Genomic DNA, 13,179 nt, shown 5'->3' on the forward strand with positions numbered 1-13,179 from the left:
CACAACCCAAGATCGAGAGTTGCATGCTCCACCAACTGAGCCAGCTAGGCACCCCCAAAATTAACCATTTTAAAGTAAACATAACATATAGCATGGTGACTGGTTGATAACACGGTTTGTCTAATTTAAAGAAAGTAGAAATTGCTCTTCCCCCTGAGCGGCCTGAGGTAAACTCTGAAAATGGTTCCCTACTCGCTGGACCCAGAAAACCCTACAAAATCATGCGAGTTGAGAGGTTCAAATCTTCATGTTCACTTTAAGAACATGCATGAAACTGCCCAGGCCATCAAGGGTATGCATGTCCGAAAAGCCACCAAGTACCTGAAAGATGTCACTTTGCAGAAGCAGTGTGTGCCATTCTGTTGCTACAATCGTGGAGTTGGTAGGTGTGCGCAGGCCAAACAGTGGGGCTGGACACAGGGTCGGTGCCCTAAGAAGAGTGCTGAATTTTTACTGCACATGCTTAAAAATGCAGAGAGTGGGATCCCTGGGTGGCGCAGCGGTTTGGCGCCTGCCTTTGGCCCAGGGCGCGATCCTGGAGACCCGGGATCGAATCCCACATCGGGCCCCCTGTGCATGGAGCCTGCTTCTCCCTCTGCCTATGTCTCTGCCTCTCTCTATTTCTCTCTCTGTGACTATCATAAATAAATAAAAATTTAAAAAAAAATGCAGAGAGTAATACTGAACTTAAGGGTTTAAATGTAGATTCTCAGGAATCCCTGGGTGGCTCAGCGGTTTAGCGCCTGCCTTTGGCCCAGGGCGTGATCCTGGAGTCCCGGAATTGAGTCCCACATCAGGCTCCCTGCATGGAGCCTGCTTCTCCCTCTGCCTGTGTCTCTGCCTCTGCCTCTCTCTCTCTGTGTCTTTCATGAATAAATAAATAAATACAATTTTAAAAAAAATAATAATAAATGTAGATTCTCTGGCCATTGAGCACATCCAGGTGAACAAAGCCCTCAAGATATGACGTAGAATTTAGAGGGCTCATGGCCGGATTAACCCACACATGAGCTCTTCCTGCCACATCGAGATGATTCTTACTGAAAAAGAGCAGATTGTTCCTAAACCAGAAGAGGAGGTTGCACAAAAGAAAAAGATATCCCAGAAGAAACTGAAGAAAAAAACTTATGGCCCAGGAGTAAATTCCGCATAGAATAAACGCAAATAAAAATAAAATAAATAAATAAATAAATAAATAGATAGATAGATAGATAGATAGATAGATAGATAGATAGTTAGAGTAGAACTTAAATGCTCCCACCAAAAAAAAAAAAAAAAAGAAAGAAAGAAAGAAACACTAAAACACATTAATGAATGTGTTAACCAAGGGAGCGGAATCTTCACAATACTTATATATGTATAAAATCATCACGATGTATGTTTTAAATATATTTTCTTTGTCAATTATACCTCGATAAAGCTGAAAAGAAAGAAAGAAAAGAAAAAAGATACAGCTCCCAACTTTAAAAAGTCACCAGTACAGGGGCCCCTGGGTGGCTCAGTCAGTTAAGCGCCCAGCTCTTGGTTTTGGCTCAGGTCATGATCTCGCTTGTTGTGGGATTGAACCCCACTTCAGTCTTTCTCCCTCTGCCCTTCCCTGGTTGCGCACACGCGCTCTCTCTAAAATAATTTTTTTTAAAGTCATAAGCACAAAAGAAATAATTCAGTGACATTTAGTACATTCATGATGTATAATCACCAACACTATCTAGTTTCAGAACATTCCTGTGACTCCAAAGTAAAATCCCATATCCATTAGCAAGCACCCCCCATCCTCCCCTCCTCCCAGCCCCTGGCAACCACCAATCTACTTTCTTTTATTCCATGGAAATATAGTTGACACCTAATGTTACATTAGTTTCAGGTGTACAACATAGTGATTTGAGAACTCTATACTGCTCTGTTCACCACAAGCATAGCCACCATCTATCACTGTGCAACACTATTACAGTATTATTGACTGTATTCCCTATGCTGTCCTTTCCATCCCTGTCCTTTCCATCCATTCCATAACTAGAAGCCTGTACCTTCCACTGTCTTTCCCCATTTTCCCCATATCCACTCTCCTTCTCACTGGCAACCACCAGTCTGTTCTCTGTATTTGTGGGTGTTTCTGGTCTTTGTTGTTGTTTGTTCCTTTGCTTTGTTTTTTAGATTCCACATATAAGTGAAATTATGTGATATTCATCTTTCTCTGACTTATTTCACTTAGCACTATACCCTCTAGGTCCATCCATGTTGCTGCAAATGGCAAGATTTCATTCTTTTTTATGACTAATATTCCATTGTGTATGTACAGCACATCTTTTTAAGTTTGTTTATTTATTTATTTATTTATTTATTTATTTATTTATTTATGAGAGAGAGAGAGAGGCAGAGACACAAGCAGAGGGAGAAGCAGGCTCCATGCAGGGAGCCTGACATGGGACTTGATCCCGGGTCTCCAGGATCAGGCCCTGGGCTAAAGGCGGCACTAAACCACTGAGCCACCCGGGCTGCCCAGCACATCTTTATCCATTCATCTATGGGGACACTTGAGTTGCTTCCATACATTAGCTATTATAAGTAATCCTGCAATAAATACAGGGTTGCATATATCTTTTCAAATTAGTGTTTTTGTTTTCTTTGGGTAAATGCCCAGCAGTGGGATTACTGGATCATAAGGTATTTCTATTTTTAAGTTTTTGAGGCATCTCCACACTATTTTCCACAATGGTTGCACCAATTTACCTCTCCACCATCAGCAGGGTTCCTTTTTCTCCACATCCTCACCAACATGTGTTATTTCTTGTTTTGTTTTGTTTTTTAATTCTAGCTATTCTTATGGGTGTGAGGTGTTACCTCATTGTGGTTTTAATTTGTATTTCCCTGATGATGATGGGTGATGTTGAGCATCTTTTCATGTGTCTATTGACGATCTGCATGTCTTCTTTGGGAAAATGTCTACTTATGTCTTCTGCCTATTTTAATTGGGTTACTTGTTTTTGGGGTGTTGGGCTGCAGGAGTTCTTTATATATTTTGGATATTAACCCCTTATTGGATATATCATTTGCGAATATCTTCTCCTATTCAGTAGGTTGCCTCTACTTTCTGTTGCTATGGATTTGTCTATTCTATATATTTCATAGAAGTGGGATCATAGTATGTGGCCTTTGGTGCCTGGCTTCTTTCACTTGGAGCAGTGCTTTCAATGTCCATCTACTTTACAGCGTTTATCATTACTTTATTTCTCTATGGCTGATTCGTATTTCTTTTTTTTTTTAAGTAGGTATTCTTTTTTTTTTTTCTTTAAGATTTTTTTTTTTAATTTATTCAGAGAGAGAGGCAGAGACACAGGCAGAAGGAGAAACAGGCTCCATGCAGGAAGCCTGACACGGCACTCGATCCCGGGTCCCCAGGATGACACCCCGGGCTGCAGGCGGCGCTAAACCACTGTGCCACCAGGGCTGCCCTGATTCATATTTCACTGTACAGTTACGCTACATTTGGTTTATCTTTTCATCCACTAAGGAATATCCTGTCATTCCCACCTTTGGCTGCTATGAATAGCTGAGCATCTTTGTGGCTCGGACCTGCAGAGGGCTGGAGAAGAGGCCGTGATTTAGAAGGTCTGGAAAGGGGAATTTGAGAACCAGAAGTGAGTTGTGGCTGCTGTTACCAGTCCTGATGATTTTACCTCCAGACCATGTCTGAGTATGTCACTTCTCTATCCTTGCCACCACTTCCCCATCCCAGGCCAACATCTACTCTCAGCTCTCACTAGGACAGCTCCAGTGGCCTTATCTCTGGTCTGCCATCTGCCCCTCTGACCTCTGCTGCCATGGAATCCATCTTCCACTGAGGGAATCCTGGCAAAACTTAAGGCAAACCAAGTCATGGCACTCTCTTGCTCAGAGTCTTTCCGTGGCTCTCCACTGCCTCAGAAGCAGATCCACCTCCTTCCTCCCTGTGAATGACAGGGTCCTGCATGACCTGGACTCTGCCCACCCCTCCAGCTCCTCATGCATGGGGTTCTGTCCCCACTCCCTCAGCTTCAGCCACCTGGCTGCCCTCTGCTCCCATGGTGCACCATGCTCTGGGCCTCGGCATGGCACATGTGGTTCACTTGAAGGCTCCTCCTCCAAGGCCTCACTCAGCCATCACCTCTTGCAGGTGTGTGATGCCCTACCTCATCCCTCTGAGTCCAATACCTTCGTTTTCTCCAGTCATTCATTCCAACAGCATTTATCGAGCATGACTCTGTCCCAGGCATGAGGGATAAAGGTTAAAAAGACAGATAAGTCCATACATGTTCATAGTAGCAATATTCCCAGTAACCAAAAGGTGAAAGCAACCCAAGTGTCCATCGATGGAAGAATAGATAAATAAAATGTGGTGCATCCATAAAATGGAATATAACTCAGCCATAATTAAGGAATAGAGTTCTGGGGTGCCTGGCCAACTTGGTTGGTAGAGCACATGACCCTTAATCTTGGGGTTGTAAGTTCAAGTCCTATGTTGGGTATAGAGATAACTTAAAAATAAAATATTTAAGGGAGCCTGGGTGGCACAGTTGGTTAAGCGTCCAACTCTTGGTTTCTGCTCAGGGTCATGATCTCAGGGTTGTGGGATCCAGTCCTGCATAGGGCTCTGTGATGAGCACAGAGTCTGCCTGGGAGTCTCCCTCTTCCTCTGATCTTCCCCCCAAAAAAATCTTATTTTTTTCCAAAAAAAAATATTTTAAGAATAAATAAGAATTAATAAAATGGTCAATTTTATGCCATATGAATTCACTTCAATAAATTTTTAAAAAATATTTATATTTAGGGGTGCCTGGGTGGCTCAGTTGGTTAAGCATCTGCCTTCAGCTCAGGTCATGATCCCGGGGTCCTGGGATCAAGCCCTGCCTCAAGCTCCCTGCTCAAGGGAAAAGTCTGCTTCTCCCTTTCCCTCCCCATTCGTGTACTCTGTCTCACTCTGCTTTCTCTCAAAAACAAAATCTTAATAAACACAAATATTTATGTATTTAAATACATATGTATTTATTTTTTTTTTTAGATTTTATTTATTTATCCATGATAGACACATACACACTCACACACACACACACACACACACACACACACAGAGAGGCAGAGACACAGGCAGAGGGAGAAACAGGCCCCATGCCGGGAGCCTCCAGGATCGTGCCCTAGGCCAAAGGCAGGCGCTAAACCGCTGAGCCACCCAGGGATCCCTAAATACATATGTATTTAAAATAAGCCCTACAGGGACACCTGGGTGGCTCAGCAGTTGAGCATCTGCCTCTGGCTCAGGTTGTGATCCTGGGGTCCTGGGATCGAGTCCCACATCAGGCTCCCTGCATGGAGTCTGCTTCTCCCTCTGCCTATGTCTCTGCCTCTCTCTCTGTGTGTCTCTCATGAATAAATAAAATCTTTAAAAATAAAATAAAATTAGCCCTACACCCAGCGTGGGGCTCCAGCTCATAAGCCCAAGACCAAGAGTCTCATGCTCTTACCAACTGATGCCCCTTCAATAAATTGTTTTTTAAAAAAACAGACAAGTGCTCTTTCCCTCTCTTACCAGAGGGAAGAGGGGGTGGGAAATGAATCAACATTCATACAGTACATTAGATGCAATTAGGAGTCAAGAGGAAAAATAAAGCAGGGGAAGAACATTGGAATTGTGAATGACAAGGAGGTTGCCCTTTTAGCTAGGAGAGGCCAAGGAAGACTTCCCAGAGAAGGTGCTTTTCAGTAAAGACCTGAAGGAAATAAGGGCACAAACCATGCAGATATCCAGAGGGAAGAGCATTCTTGGCAGAGGGAACAGCAAATGCAAAGCCTCAGGGGCAAGAAACATATCAAGGAGGCTGGTGTGGCTGGAGAAGAAAGAGCAAGAAGGGAGGAGAGATGAGATGAGGCCCGTGGGCTTTTGTCAGAAGGCTAGATGAGGAGGAACTCCCAAGAAGGCCAGAGGGCACATGAGATAGGAAACACACACACACACACCACAGGAGAAAACAACTGTAGGTGGTGTACTTGGGTTTGATGACTGTGCCTAGCCTGTGACACAACCCCAGGCCCCCTTAGAAGGTAGGTCCTGGGTGACTGGAACATGACTCGGGGCCTGAGCAGTCGTCCTGGGAAGGTGCCCACAGGGCCTGCCATCTTGCTTCCAGATCTTGCCTTCCCTTGGCTCAGCCACCAGCAGGGGAAGACAGTGCTCCAAGCTGCGGTTTGGGAACAGAGTCTCCTTCCACAGTGGCTGCCCCACCCCAACAATGGGCAGGACCAGCCAGCCCCCAAGGAGGAACTGAAATTGTCTTCCACCACCACATGCTGGCCTGGCACACCGGCTCGCTCGCTGTGAAGCACATGGGGGGAAGGGGAGTGACAGGAAAGGCCAGAGCCCCTGACTTCATGGATCTTTCCTCTGGTATCCATGTATCACCAGCCTGAGGCTGGGTCATGGGTGTGAGTGAAATTTGGCTGAAGGCATAGAGACCTGGAAGGTCCTGCCAGCACATTGCATAGTGTTGGCCAACTCCTCTCCTTGTTCCCGCTCTCTCTTATGGGGTCTCTCTTTCCCCTTCTCAAATCCTCTCCTTGCCACTGACCCCCCCCTCCCGCCCACCAATTCCTGAATCCTTTCTCCCAAGGATTTAAACCTCTTTCTCTGAGTTTCACCTGCTCATTAATTAAAAGTAACTTCTGCATCCAACTTGGGCTTGAACTCAAGATCCTGAGAGGTAGTCACATGCTCTACCAGCTAAGCCAGCCAGGCACCCCTTGCAACATGTATTGCTAATCTGCCCAGGGCCAAGTTCTTTATACACAGACCCTCAAGTGAATCCTCAAACCAAGGCTCAGAGGTGAGTAACGTGCCCGTGGTCACACAATAAGGGGCAGAGCTGGCACTAGCTGGCTCCACCTCAAACCCAAAGAAATGTTACTCCAGTGCTGCCCTAGCAACATCTACAAAGGAATAATCCCTTCCCTTGACATAAACCATGCCCCTGACTTTGATATGTATATTAAGTGGGATTTGTTTTTCTTCCTACTAGACCATGTTGGGGCCTGGAAGGAGATGGGGCTGGCTTGCATGGTGGTCCCTGACCCACACCCACAATTGTGGAAGGGCCCAGGGAGTCTGGCATTTGCCCCTGAAGCCCCAGACTCATAGAGGAACTTGCAGCCATGCTTTGAGCTGGAAATTAATGGATTCACTGTGGATAAGTGGGTTCCAATCCCCACTCATATTTTCAAGCTGTGTGACCTTCAGCAAGTCATTAACCTCTCTGTCTTGGTTTCCTCATCTGTAAAACAGAAAACATAACAGTGTCATGTCATCCCGTCCCCCACCCCATATCTCATAAGGTGTTGTGAGGGGTTTCAGGAATAGTAGCTCATGTTTACTGAGCCCTTGCTGTGTGTTCTTCTTCTCATGCAATGCTGAGAAGTAGGAATGACAATTGCCATTGTACAGATAAATAAATCAAGATGAAACGGGCTGCTTGAACTCCTGCAGCGAGCAATGTGAATTTGAATCCAGGCAATCTTCCTTTGAGTCTAAATCCTTGAGTCTAACCCCATCTGGTTAATAATATAAAGCCCTCAGAACGGTGGTGGCAGATAGTAAATGCTCAATAACTGTTAGGTGTTATTACTTTCTGCTCGCATGTTTTGGTTGGCAGTTCAACATTTCCAAATAATAGAAACATTTTAAAACAGGAGCACCTGGGTGGCTCAGTCAGTTAAGCATCTGACTCTTGATTTGGGCTCAGGGTCATGATTTCAGGGTTGTGGGATCCAGCGCCACATTGGGCTCTGCACTCAGCAGAGTGCAAAGTGGTGGTGGGTGGGGTGGTCTGCTTGAGATTCTCTCTCCTTCTTCCTCTGCCCCTCCTTTCCCTCTAAAATAAATAAATACATCTTTAAAAGAAAAAAGACAAATTTAAAAACAACTAAGTCGTTGCCTGGAAAATGTGTTGTTTGGGGGTAAGGAAAATCAAAATATAGGGCCTGTGAGGGGAATTTCTTTCTTTTTTTTTTTTTTAAAGATTTTATTTATTTATTCATGAGAGAGAAGCAGAGACATAGGCAGAGGGAGAAGCAGGCTCCATGCAAGGAGCCCGACATGGGACTCGATCCCGGGACTCCAGGATCACGCTCTGGGCTGAAGGTGGCACTAAACCGCTGAGCCACCTGGGCTGCCCTGTGGGGGGGAATTTCTAATTTAAAATTTCTTAATTAAAAATATTAACAAAAACAGGGCACCTGGGGTTCAGTATCAGTCAGTGAAGTGTCTGCCTTCGGCTCAGGTCATGGTCCCAGGGTCCTGGGATTGGGCCCCAAGTGGGACTCCCTGCTCAGCAGGGAGTAGGATTTTCCCTCTCCCTCTGCCCCTACCCCCACTCATATGTGCTCTCCCTCTCAAACAAATAAATAGTCTTTTTAAAAAAATTAACAGGGATGACTGGGTGGCTCAGAGGTTGAGAATCTGCCTTTGGCTCAGGTCATGATCCTGGGGTTCTGAGATTGAGTCCCACGTAGGGCTTTCCAGTGGGAGCCTGCTTCTCCCTCTGCCTATGTTTCTGCCTCTGTGTGTGTGTGTGTCTCTCATGAATAAATAAATCTTTAAAAAATTAAAAAATAAAACAATTAACAAAAACAAAAATTAAAAAGTATGGTGCCAGACCTGGGTTCGAATCCTGACTTGGAGTCTGAGTAGCTATGTGACCTAAGGCAAGCCACCTTCATCTCTCTGGGCCTCAGTTTCCTTGTCTGAAAAACAGAGCTAAGGGTTGTTGGAAGAATTCAGTGAACTTTGAGGCCCTTGCTAACTTGTCACTGTTCATTTATCTAAGAGCTCACTCACTTACTGATTATCTGTCTTCCAGCATGAGAACAGACTACAGTGTCAGGCACATAGTAGGGGCTCAACAGATCTCAGCCTGATGGGCGGAGTGTCTGTCTTCCTGCCTCCATGGTGCCCCAGCTCCTTTCAGCCTGCCCAACACCTGCTACTGCACACTTCTAGCCCCAAGACCATGTCCTCGTCTCCTGTTTCAGGCATGAGAGACCATGAGGGACCTTGTGTGGGGTATGGCTCCTGGGAAGCCCCACTGGTGCCCTTTGGCAGGAGTCTCACAGTGGCCAAGTGACTAAAGGCTGCATACAAACAGGCTCCAGCCAAAGTGAGATCTGATGAACTCACATGGTTGGGAAGTCTAAGACTTTTCAGGTATGGCTGGATATGGATGCAGACATCAACAAGACTCAGTTTCTCTGTCTTTGAGTTTTGCTTTGCTCTGAGTCATATTCATTCTGAGCTTATGTCCTCCCAGCTCTAAAATTTTAAAGTGGAATAAGACAATAAGACATAAGAATAGAGTGGAATAGTCTTATCGGACTATTCTGCGTGCACCTGGAACTGATACTCACTGGTCCCATGGGTTCATCTGTCCATCCTTGAACCAAGCACTGGAGCAGCGATGGGAAGGTCAGCCCCACGGAACATCTTGAACTGAGACTACATGGAAAACCAGGTGCTGCTACCATAACAAGCAGAGATGAGGCAGTTCCCCTGATGGCCACCACCCACGGGCAACCATCTCAAAACCAAAGGGAGCCCAGCATGGGAAAAATGGAAATGTGGGGCTCAGCTGCTCTCTGCACAACCCCCCACCCTCAGCTTCCTACTTCGGCTTCTAAAAGTTCTGATGGATACGTCCCTCCCTCCTCTCCTCCTCTTTGCTCCTCCTCAACTCCGTCCTGTGGCTCCTGCTGCCTCAGAGAGGTGAAGTAACTTGCCCAAGGTCACACAGCCAGCCGACACAGCAGAGTCCGGAGGCTACCTGGGCAGCCACAGGGTTCTGCTCTGGGCTCAGGAGTAAGCCAGGGCCAAGGCACTCCCCTAGCCCAGCCCTGGAGAGCCCACAGAGTACCCTGCAGCCTCCTCATCCCACCTGCCTCTGCCCTCAAGTTTGTGCCTGCTCTGTGGCTCCATTTTCTCCCTTCCCAGTAGCCACTTTCTGTCCTTCTCTGTGCATCTCAAGGCTTCACTCCCCCAGAAAGGACCCAACTGCCTTGGGGCCATCCTTGAGCATAGAGCCCTTCTCTCACCTTGAAGCCACACTCGGTCACCTGATGTGGCCACAAGCACCGTCACTGCGGTAGCAGAGCCACCCCAACTGACCTGCAGGTGAGGAGTGGCCTGATCTCACACTTGGGTCGCATCCTCTGTGGGACCATCCCCAGCCTCTGTCAGGTGGAGGGGTGGGGGGAAGAGACCAACTTCCCAGCCTCAAGTAGCCCATTTGGGGGTTAAGATCAGCCTGTGGGGGATCAGAGGAATAGAGGAGACACATCTCCAAACCCCTCCAGAACCCACTCCTGTACCTAACCCTTTTTTTTTTTTTACATTTTTTTAAATTGAGAATTTCACATAAAGTTAATCATTTTAAAGTGCACAATTCAGTGGCATTTAGCACATTCACAAATGTCCTACAACCACCACAGCTACCTAGTTCCAAAATATTTTCTTTCTTCTTTCTTTCTTTCTTTCTTTCTTTCTTTCTTTCTTTCTTTCTTTCTTTCTTCTTTCTTTCTTTCTGATTTTATTTACTTATTCAGGAGGGAGGGAGGGAGAGAGAGAGAGAGAGAGAGAAAGGCAGGGACACAGGCAGAGGGAGAAGCAGGCTCCACACAGGGAGCCCGACACAGGACTCGATCCCAGGTCGCCAGGATCAAGCCCTGGGCTGAAGGCGGCACTAAACCGCTGAGCCACCCAGGCTACCCCTAAAATATTTTCATCCCCACAAAAGGAAGCCCCATTCTTAGACTCAATCACTGCCCATTCTCCCTCCTCTGATCCAGAACAAACACCAACCTGTGTTCTGTTTCTGTGGATTTACCCCTTCTGCACATTCATGTAAATGGAATTATACAACATGTGACCTTCTGTGTCTGGCTTCCTTCACTCAGCAAAAAACCCAGGTTTTTTGGCGGGGTGGGTGTTGTTTTTATTTTTTAATTCTATTTGAGTCTTTCTTTTCTTTTCTTTCTTTTTTTCTTTCCTTTCTTTCTTTCTTTCTTCTTTCTTTCTTTCTTTCTTTCTTTCTTTCTTTCTTCTTTCTTTCTTTCTTTCTTTCTTTCTTTTTTTTCTTCCTTTTCTTTCTGTAATCTCTATACACCCAACCTGGGGTTCAAACTTATGCCCCAAGGTCAAAAGTCACATGCTCTTACAACCCAGCCAACCAGGTGCCCCTCACTCGGCATATTATTTTGAGGGTCATCGTGTTGTATCATATGTCAGCACTTCCTTTTTATGGAAGATAAAAGATCCCATTTTGTTTGTCCATTCATCCATTGATGGACATTTGGGTTGTTTCTATCTTTTGTCTGTTGTGAATACTGCTACTATGAACATTCATATACCCAATTGTCTGAGTACTTGTCATCAATTCTTTTGGGTCTATACTTTAGCTAACATTTTGATGCTTTTTTAAAATTTTTATTTATTTATGTATGATAGTCACAGAGAGAGAGAGAGAGAGAGAGGCAGAGACACAGGCAGAGGGAGAAGCAGGCTCCATGCACCGGGAGCCCGACGTGGGACTCAATCCCGAGTCTCCAGGATCGTGCCCTGGGCCAAAGGCAGGCGCTAAACCGCTGCACCACCCAGGGATCCCTTGATGCTTTTTTTTTTTTTTTTAAGATTTTATTTATTTATTCATGAGAGACATACAGAGAGAGGCAGAGACACAGGCAGAGGAGAAGCAGGCTCCCTGTGGGGAGCCTGATGTGGGACTCGATCCCAGGACCCGGGACCACACCCTGAGCCAAAGGCAGCTGGTCAACCACTGAGCCACCCAGGTGCCCCCTTGATGCTTCTTTTAGTGGAGATAGGGGAGGTTCGTATCAAGGTTTTCTCATTACCCACTCCGTGTAAAGGGAGGGGACCTGAGAACAAGTTTAGCTAATAATAATAATAATAATAGCATATCATTGACTGAATGTCCTGCGCTACACACATAATTTCATTTAATATTCAGAAATATTAAAAAAAATATTCAGAAATATTTTGTGAGGTAGGTATCATTCTCATCCCCATTTTGCAGATGAGGAAACTGAGACTTAGGTCAAGCCAAGCACAAAGGGGATAGAACCAAGGCTTGCATAACAACTGTGTGCTTTGGAATCACCATCCACCAATAATCACTCAGTACCTACTTTTTGTTTGGTCATAACACGAGATTTTGAAGCACCTGATGTGTACATGATTCGTGCTGCATGCCAGTGATTCAAATGTGAGCGAAACATCAGCCTTACCCTTCCAAGAACTCCAAGTCTTCAGCATGTACAGACAGATGAATGAGAAATTGCACCAGAAGGGACAAGCCCCCATCCTCAGAGGGTTGATGCAGAGGGTGCCAGAGGAGGCCAGAAGAAATGACATCCTCAGGGAATTGGAGTAGACTTCAAGCACAGGTCACATTTCAGGTGGTTTTGAAGGCTGTATAGGAGTTTGCCAAGCAGAGGAGAGGGAAAGGGAATGTCAGGCAGTGAAAATAGAGTGGGCAAAGCTCTGGAAACATGAGGCAGGGAACAAAAAGAAGTCTGATGGGGCAAGAGCACAGAGCATTTGGTGGATTTTGTCACAAGAGGAGGTCACTGAGGATGAAACTATGAAGGGGCCGGGTATGTCCGGCTGAGGCTTTTGCATTTTATTCCGAAGGTAATAGCCTTGGAGGGTTTAGAGCAGCGGAGAGACATGGCACGTAACCAAATTTGTGCCTTGGAAATTAAGAACAACGTTTATTGAGCACTTATTGCGCAGCGGGGACTTTTACACGAATTATTTTAAGTTAATTTTCACTACAATCCTATGAAGTAGGTTCATCCCTCATCCACATTTTGCCAATGAGGAACCTGAAGCTCAGAGAGCCCAAGTCGCTTGCCCCGGGGGACCCAGCACTAAAGGAAGAAGCCAGCCATTAAGCCATGCCCCCAATTCCTGTTCTCGACCTTCGTGGCCACTTCACGGTGGTTGGAGGCATCACACCCAGAGCCTGAGACGCTTCCCCCCGCCCAAGGCTTGGCCCCACCCCCGGGTGGAAGGGCCCGGGCTGCGCGGGCACGACCGGCGCCTACGGCTGCTCTGCGCACAGCCCCCCAGCCCGCCGCCCCCAGGTC

At 46.1% G+C, this 13,179-nt stretch overlaps 1 pseudogene; it reads left to right on the forward strand.

The window, feature by feature from the left end:
• On the forward strand, positions 1-1,142 carry LOC140618929 (large ribosomal subunit protein uL22 pseudogene; annotated as a pseudogene).
• Positions 1,143-13,179: the final 12,037 nt, after the last annotated feature.

The sequence above is a fragment of the Canis lupus genome, chromosome 27, assembly GCF_048164855.1.
Source record: "Canis lupus baileyi chromosome 27, mCanLup2.hap1, whole genome shotgun sequence".
Lineage (NCBI taxonomy): Eukaryota > Metazoa > Chordata > Mammalia > Carnivora > Canidae > Canis > Canis lupus.